The sequence below is a fragment of the Taudactylus pleione genome, unplaced genomic scaffold (assembly GCF_031769625.1).
Source record: "Taudactylus pleione unplaced genomic scaffold, aTauple2 ptg000326l, whole genome shotgun sequence".
In the NCBI taxonomy this organism is placed as follows: domain Eukaryota; kingdom Metazoa; phylum Chordata; class Amphibia; order Anura; family Myobatrachidae; genus Taudactylus; species Taudactylus pleione.
In genome coordinates, this window is record NW_028284727.1 from 8,016,733 (window position 1) to 8,025,000 (window position 8,268).

The following is an 8,268-nucleotide window of genomic DNA, read 5'->3' on the forward strand; positions in this document are numbered from 1 at the left end:
TGCAGAGAAAATAATACGTATTTTCATACTAAGGGCCTGATTGAGCAGAGGACACTAATGTGATTACAGCTGCGATTTCGCACAGAACGCAGCTGCAAAAATATACTAATATCTGCCAAAGCTCAGCCGGCATAAAGACACCCACTGCTGTCTTCTTATATCTGTCCAATGTCGCACTCCTGTGTAACCATCGGTACCATCGATTCACATCAAGCAGTCATGCAGCATGTATGGCAAGTCTGACAAGCCGCAAACACTGCAGATCTCCTCACACGCAGATAGCTCTCATGTTGCGGCTTTAGTTGCAATGGCTAATTTATGCACACCCATAAAACGCTTTAAACGGTCAGACACGCCCACGTTTACCTACCCACTCCCTCGTTACCTCCCCTAAATGCTGGCCACATGATAATCGCTTTGCAAATGGCTCACCTGTGCATATGTAATCGCAAAGCTATCACGATACATGTGCAGTATGACTTTCAAGCACGCGCAATGGCAAATAATCACTCGATCTGTGTAAATATCGGCATTGCGCCTGCTGCTAAATCAGGCCCTAAGTATGTAAAATAAGAAAATTAGTGATTGCAAGTAGAAATGCAGAGTGAGATGTTTCATGACCATATCTACATTTAGGACCGGAGGCTGGAACAATGATGATCATCCAGACAGATACTTCCTGTGACTTCCCCTTAGTGTAAACATCACTATGGCTGACAGCCTAGACTGGTAGCAGCACAGCCAGGGGGACAACAGTGTAAATAAATGACCAAGGTCTGCTTGAAGAATCCGGGACCAACACTAGACTCTGACAGGATGTGAGGTAAATTGCAACCTAGAGTCCCTGCCCGCAATATCCACCAGCTTTAGCATATCCAGCAGAGGGCTAAATACCCAGAAAATGAAGGCAGATATTAATATAAAAATAGTAAATGGTAAGAAAAATATATAGATTTTTTTAAGCGAACAATATAAGAGTTAATAAGGATTAAAGGTGTCAATATTATTTTGTAATTACTTAACAGTGACAATAATATATTTGAGTTAAATGTGGTCGTACTTAATGATGGAGACGTGCATGCTGGTACTTAATTTTATCAGTGTTAAGCAATTATATATATTTTTTATACATTGTTTATGTAAGCCACCATATAAATCAGGCAATAATATTGGACTTCATGGCGTAACATTCTAATTAACCCTTCAATTATCCTCCTTCCTGGGTGTTGTACACGTTTGATTTGGACTTGGTAATTTATGATTTTAGTTCTTGGTTCTTCATGTACATTGTGCTTGCAAGCGTTATGATACTGCATTTATACTGACTATGCTTATCACTTTTTACACTTATGTGTTTCTTATTATCTTTGTCTGATGCTATTGCTTTCATTTAAAAAAATATGAGGAGATACAATTATTAATTTAAGGTGTATCTATTCATAATGACCCCCTACAGTGTCATCTCTACATTCTGCATTTTCAGTTCCAGCATATTATCAAAAAATGTCAACATACTGAAGTAATTCTAGAAATGTGTAGCGAGATAACCAGAAAAGCTTTCATTAAAACACAAATGAGTTCAAATAAAATAATTGTTTCACTCTAGCAGCCCATCCTAAATATTTAGCCAGACATTTATTTGTACAATGCTTTAGCAGTCCAAGTCTCTCACATTCAAGTCACAAAAATCACTGCACAGCTCCTGGTTTTCTGGCTGTAAGATGTTGTACTTACAGCATTTGACTGAAATCCATTTCACTGCACTTTCATTCCAGCTATAGCTAATTACAATGTATGAAATCACACTATAATATAGCAGTTTATAATATGCTAGCATAATAGAACATTATAATCAATTAACTTTCTTCTTTTTTATTTTTCTCCATGTAAAATGATGAAGGATGGATGTAATGCAGTAAAAGAAAAAATATACATGTTCATTTATTTAGAGCATACAGTATTTATTACTACTTTAAAGGTGCATACACACACAAAGATTTTTTGAACGATTATCATTAACGATATCGTTTATCGTTCAATCATTGTAAAAATCGTTCACTTTCTGAGTTAAAACGATGAACGATTATCGTTCATGCGCGTTCATGTTTGTAGTTTGTAGTTCAGTCAGACTGACCAACTGAACGATTTTCATTAAGGGAATATGCAAAAATCATTTGTAGTTCAAAAAAATAGTTCATTACACTTTAAAATATCTGACAGATAATCTGACAGAAAATCATTCATAAATTCGTTCCTAGCGTAGTGGTATAATATGAAGGATTCAATTGTTTTTTTCAAAATAATTAAACATTTGGCTAAATGTAGTCATGAACATTTAAATCTGATTTTGAGTGTTCTTAAAAGGTATCAGCCAAATTTCCAATTGCATGCAGTTTAGTTACCTAAGTTACAACAGTACTGTAACTTGCTTATACGTATTACACAAAGTCTCAGACTGGCAACTGCACAAGTTTCACCCATTGTTTGAGTGTTTGAAATGCCAGTTCCAAAGAGAAGCCATATCATCTGCACACTTTCACATTTGTTCAAGCCTCAAGCAGTTGGACTAGGAAGCATTTAACAACTTCTCCATTTATACTTGGAAGAGTTCACTGTACCGCAATTATACATCTATGGGGTTATTTATAGGCGACTGCTGCAGCAATGTTGCTATTAAACATGTAAGAATGATTTAGCTCACGCAATACAATCAAGGGAGGCGTAGTCAGGAAGCCGGCGGTCAAAATGGGGAGGGTTAGGTTTAGAGACTCCCGGGGGGACTTAGGGTTAGGCACCCCCTCGGGAGAGTTAGGGTCAGGCTAGGGTAATGGGGAGTTAGCATCAGGCAGCCCCAGGGGGAGGTTAGGGTTAGGCACCCCCTGGGAGGGTTAGGTTTAGGGTGCGTGGAGGCAAACAGGGTTAGGTGTAGGCACTCCTGGGGGGAGGTTAGACTTAGGCACTAGGGGGGGAGGTTAGGGTTTGGCACCACTAAGGAAGGTTTATAGTTAGGGATAGGGTTAATACTTACCCTGTTGGGATCTCCATCTGCCAGCCTTCCGGCGTTGGTATTTCATCTGCCGGGCTTAGGTCCAGCGGCATAATATACCAATTCTCTGTGGCCAGTAGTGCAGCTCCAGTGCTACTCAGAGCATCCAAAGGATGCTCTGGGTACGGACCTTGCAGTATATATCACTGCCCGGAGCATCCAGGTAGCTCTCCACTTCTCCTGCCAACAACTTCGCCCACTCTCATGACATCACGGGTTCAGGGGCAGTGCTGCCACAGTGCACCGATGAGCACTGATTTGGTGCCAAGTGTTTATAGTGAACTGTACCAAATTCCCCATTCCTAGCATCTGCTGTCCAATATTACTAACTACAACCTGTATTGCATTTATATTACCATTATTTATAGGAAGAACATTGGCCAAAGTGAAATTTATTCCTATACGATATTTAATAATTGGAGATTGTTTAGGACTTTAATTACAACATCAAAGTTATTGATACTTATATTTATATACACAATTTGATATAAAAACAAGTAATTTCTGTCTATACAGATTTGTTTTCTTTCTTTTAATTTGATGTTTTTAATAATAATATAGGATTTATTGCTTAGGATTGAATAATACAACAACAGTTTGTATTTTAAGGTATAATTAGAGCATACCGAACAAATAACTTCCTGTCTTTTCTTGTGTATGTACCATACTTCCAAACTTACCACAAATCAGACACATCAACACAAAATTGTTCAATATCATGTTACCGCAAATAACCCACTATTATAATCCATATTAATTGGAGCAATACACTGCTTACATACTGTACATGTTAAAAGCCTCAGTAAACCCAATCTTAAAAATATACACTGGGGGTGTCTGGATGAGGGTTTTTTTTCCATAAATAATAGCCATATACTGTACCTACAATCAGTGCTCGAAGTGTGCCGGTATACAGCGGTATGATATACCGCCACTTCCTTTGAGCATTGAGCCCTGCTGTGCCTCCCATTGCCCGCCGTGAAGATGTTTGTTCTTGCAAAAAGAAAAGATTGCAAGAACTGGTTTCCATGGAAAGAGTGCAGCACACAGCGCCGCCATCATTATTAATCTGGGACTGTCCGCGAGCTAATTGGAGCTTGCGGACAGACAGCCAATCAGGAGCAGCCGCAGTGGTGGCTCTTGATTGGCTGTCAGTCCATGAGCTAATTAGCTAATGGACAGCCCCAGATAGAAATGATGGCGGTGCTGTGTGCTGCGCTCTTTCCATGCAAACCACGTTCCTCTACATTCATCATCCTCTTCATTCCGGACCCGGCCGTCAATAAGTGGCTATGCCCCCGTGACCGCCGCTGGCCCTCCCACCGCCGCATAGGCAAAACTGTTCACTGACCCGCCGCTGGCCCACCCACCGCCGCACTGCCCTCACGCTGCCCGCCCACCACCGTCTTTTTGGAGACCCGGCGAGAGAACAAACCTGCACGGCCGGCGAGAGGACACCTATCCCCTGTGCTGGAGGGACCTTTCCGAAATCAGGCTCTGGGTGGAGCTGAAAGCGGAGTAAGGTGCTCCTGACCCAATGCTAAGGGGACAGCAGTCAGAGCAGGGGGTGGGGTAAGTGATGTCAGGAAAGGTATTTGTGCTGTGTGGGGGGGGGGTCTGTGCTGTGAGGGGGGACTTTGCTGTGAGGGGGAGGGATCAGTGCTGTGAGAGGGGGAGTCTGTGCTGTGAGGGGGGAGTCTGTGGTGAGGGGGGTCTGTACTGTGAGGGGACTGTGCTGTGAGTGGGGTCAGTGCTGTGAGAGGGGGAGTCTGTGGTGAGGGGGGGTCTGTGCTGTGAGGGGGAGTCTGTGGTGAGGGGGTCTTTGGTGTGGGGGAGAGTCTGTGGTGTGAGGGTGGTCTGTTGTGGTGTGAGGGGGGTCTGTGGTGTGAGGGGGGTCTGTGGTGTGAGGGGGTCTGTGCTGTGAGGGGGGTCTGTGCTGAGAGGTGAGAGGGGTCAATAAATGTGAGAAAGAGGGGGTCTGTGCTGTGAGGGGGGTTCTGTGGTGAGAGGGGTCAATGATGTGAGAAAGAGGGATTCTGTGATGTGAGGGGGTGTCTGTGCTGAGAGGTGATCGGGGTCAGTGATGTGAGAAAGAGGGGGTCTGTGCTGTGAGGGGAGTCTGTGCTGTGAGGGTGGTCTGTGCTGAGAGGTGAGAGGGGTCTGTGCTCTGAGGGAAGGGGGCGCTCTGTGCTGAGAGGGGTTAGGCTGCGAAGGGGAAGGTTAGGTTTAGGCTGCAGGAAGGAAGGGTTAGCTTTAGTGGAAGGGTTAGGATACTTATCTGCAGGTATCAGTGTCCTAACCTTGTCGGGATACTGAGCGCCGGCATCCTATACCCAACCCATACATACATAGATGATGTTTCAAGGCTGCAGTGGTGCTGTACACCTGCTGCTGCTGACTGGGAGGAAAGAGGTTACTGCTGGTTGCTCATCAGAGGTAGGTTATAAGATGTATTACGGACACGGGTCAGTAAAAGGCTGCGCAAGAGCTTAACTGTGGCATGATGTGTAAGGGGCACTAATACTACATGGCATAATTTGCAAAGGGTATTACTGTGAGACATAATGTGTAAGAGGCATTACTATGTGTGGAATAATGTGTAAGGGGCAATACTGTGTGGCATAATGTATAAGAGGCACTATTACTGCATGGCATAATGTGTTATAAGGGCACTATATATGTGTGGCATAATGTGTATAAGGGGTACTTCAGTTTGGTACACTACATTGATGACATGGGGGCGTGCCTTAAGAGCTCAATTCTTTTGAGTGGCCAAAACCCTTTTTATGACGTGCAAGCACCTTTGGCACATACATAGCTACAGCCTTAAATTTTCCATACCCCCACTTAAAAATTCTCACTTCGACCACTGCCTACAATGTTGTAAAACACAATTAAAAATTAACCATCATACTACCCTGGCAGTAGCGTAATGGATATGTCTGTGTATATTACAAAATAAACAAGCAGCTTACATTTTTGAGTTCAGAATTTTCTGGATAGAAGCAATCTGGATATAAGATCCCATATTGTTATATAATTAGAAACAGTGGGTGCATCACTATTGTAAGTGACAAATTACAGTTTTTAAGGTTGATAAACCAAATAAAATAACCAAAATGAGAGCATTGTTAAACTGGGTACACACTATACAATCCTGGATCGTGGCCGACGACATGACTGATGGAACGATATGTTCGTCGGCCCCTCTGTACCACCCAATGGTGAAAAATGTATATACTGTAACACATGTAATTTTGGAAGATGCCCCCCCCCCCCTTTAGCTTTGGGCCACATAGCAGCTGCAAAGCCTTACACCTATGGTAGTTACGCCCATGGCTCTTTTGGGGGTATTCAATATGAAAGGTTAACTTCCCTGGAGAAGTTAACGTTTCATATCAGAGATTTTTTCTGCGTAAAAGTATGGTGCGCGTTCCCGCTTATCCCCGTATTCAATATCAAATTAACGAAAACGGGAAACTCCGAAGTTGGATTTGCGTAAAGTTACGAATTTTTCCTTGAAATAATTGTAAGACCCCCCTAAAGTTGTAAAAACATGGGGGAACAATATGGGTACCCCCGTTTTAGCCTTTAATTGAAAGTCGGGGCTTTAAATAGCCGCAGCAGGTGTTTTTTTCCCGACATTGAAGAAGTGATGCAGAAGAGCACTTAGGTTATTTTTTTCGTTTTTTTAAGTGGTCCCATCAGATTTGGGGTACATGAAAATGGGTACTAGCATATTTTGATGTCCCTAAAGTAAGTTTTTAAAAATTCTGCATTTGTGCACCTGCCGCTATAATTCTATTCTAGAAAACATCTGCCGCATACTCGCAGAATAGCCCTGAACCTATTTCCCTATTGTTTAACAAGTTTTTCCCATTTATTTTTTTTTGCACCCCAATTTTTAAATTAATTTTTTGGGGTGTCCCTATTTTTTTTTTTACTTTTTTTGACACAGTTCTTTTTTAAATGTCATTCCCAGGGGGGCCAGGCTATTTTTTTTAAGCCTGCACCCCTAAACCCCAATTCTGCACTTTTTTTCGACACCTATTCAATGGTGAAAAGTTATCACCGTTTTTTATCAAAGACTTTTCAAAACTGCGATAAGTCTTTGAAATTGAATACGATGTTATCGCACCCATATTGGATACCCCTATTTGTGTTTGAGAGGTGCAGAAGGGATTTGAGGTGGTGTGTTAGCATGTGCTAAATACAGTAAGGGTGTGTTCATGCAAAATGTATCCAATACTGATAACCCGGGCTGCCAAGAAGCTGGCTCCACAGGCGCTGATTATCAATATGACAGAGACCCAGTGGTGCAGAATATCCCAGCAGGTACTGCTACTTTTTAAAAAAGAAACAGTTAGTGGCCATGACCATCGGCGCGGTACATCTTTTTGCTTGCAATTTTAATGCTAATTCCATCTCACAAAGAATGAACCCCATATTCATAAATGCCTGTTTTACTCATGCTACCATGTAAGCTTGAACAAATAACAAATTTTCTTCATATTTAGCTTGTAATTCATTAACTCAACATAATCGCTAAGCAACAGATCAAAGAGCATGTGCGGGAGCTCAAGGCTATTACACATGATGACTGATGTTTGACACTGTCAAAGTATTTTAAATGTGAGTCTTGATAGACATAATAGGAGCATGAAAATGGAAAAGAAAACTGGAGCAAAATATAGGGCATGATAAAAATAAACAATGTTTTTTTTTGTCCACCTGTTTTAATAAGAGCATTAAAATACATCCCTGTACACAGGGCCAGATTTACCATAAGGCGGTGGATCCTAAGGGCCCCCCCTCCCGAAATCAGGCCCTGGAGAATGAGAGACCCTGCTGCTTGGTGTTTAAACTGCTGCTAGCACCGGCCGGGGAGAGGTCAGCATAGCAGCAGCAGCATGGTCAGAGGCAGAATTGTAGTACATCCACTGGGAGTCCGGAGAACCAGAGTCATACTGCAGCGCGGCTCCTCCAATCAACTCCAGTCTCCACCCCTGTGATGTGCAGTCAGTGTGAGGCTGCTGCAGTCACAGTGAGTAAATTCTCCTCTGCCAAACCCCCCCTGCATTGTAGCAGCCTTCTCCTCCCCTCCGCATTGTAGCAGCCCCCTCTCCCCTCTGCATTATGGCAGTCCCCCCCCCCCGCAGCATGCGTTGATGTCAACCCACTCTAAACTCACCCCCCAGCATCCTGCGCGGCTGTAGGTAGCT

At 42.9% G+C, this 8,268-nt stretch overlaps 1 protein-coding gene across 1 annotated transcript in view; it reads right to left on the reverse strand.

Moving 5' to 3' along the window:
* Positions 1-8,268, reverse strand: part of NKAIN2 (sodium/potassium transporting ATPase interacting 2) — a 1,110,439-nt gene that overhangs the window by 990,239 nt on the left and 111,932 nt on the right. The window lies entirely within an intron of this gene.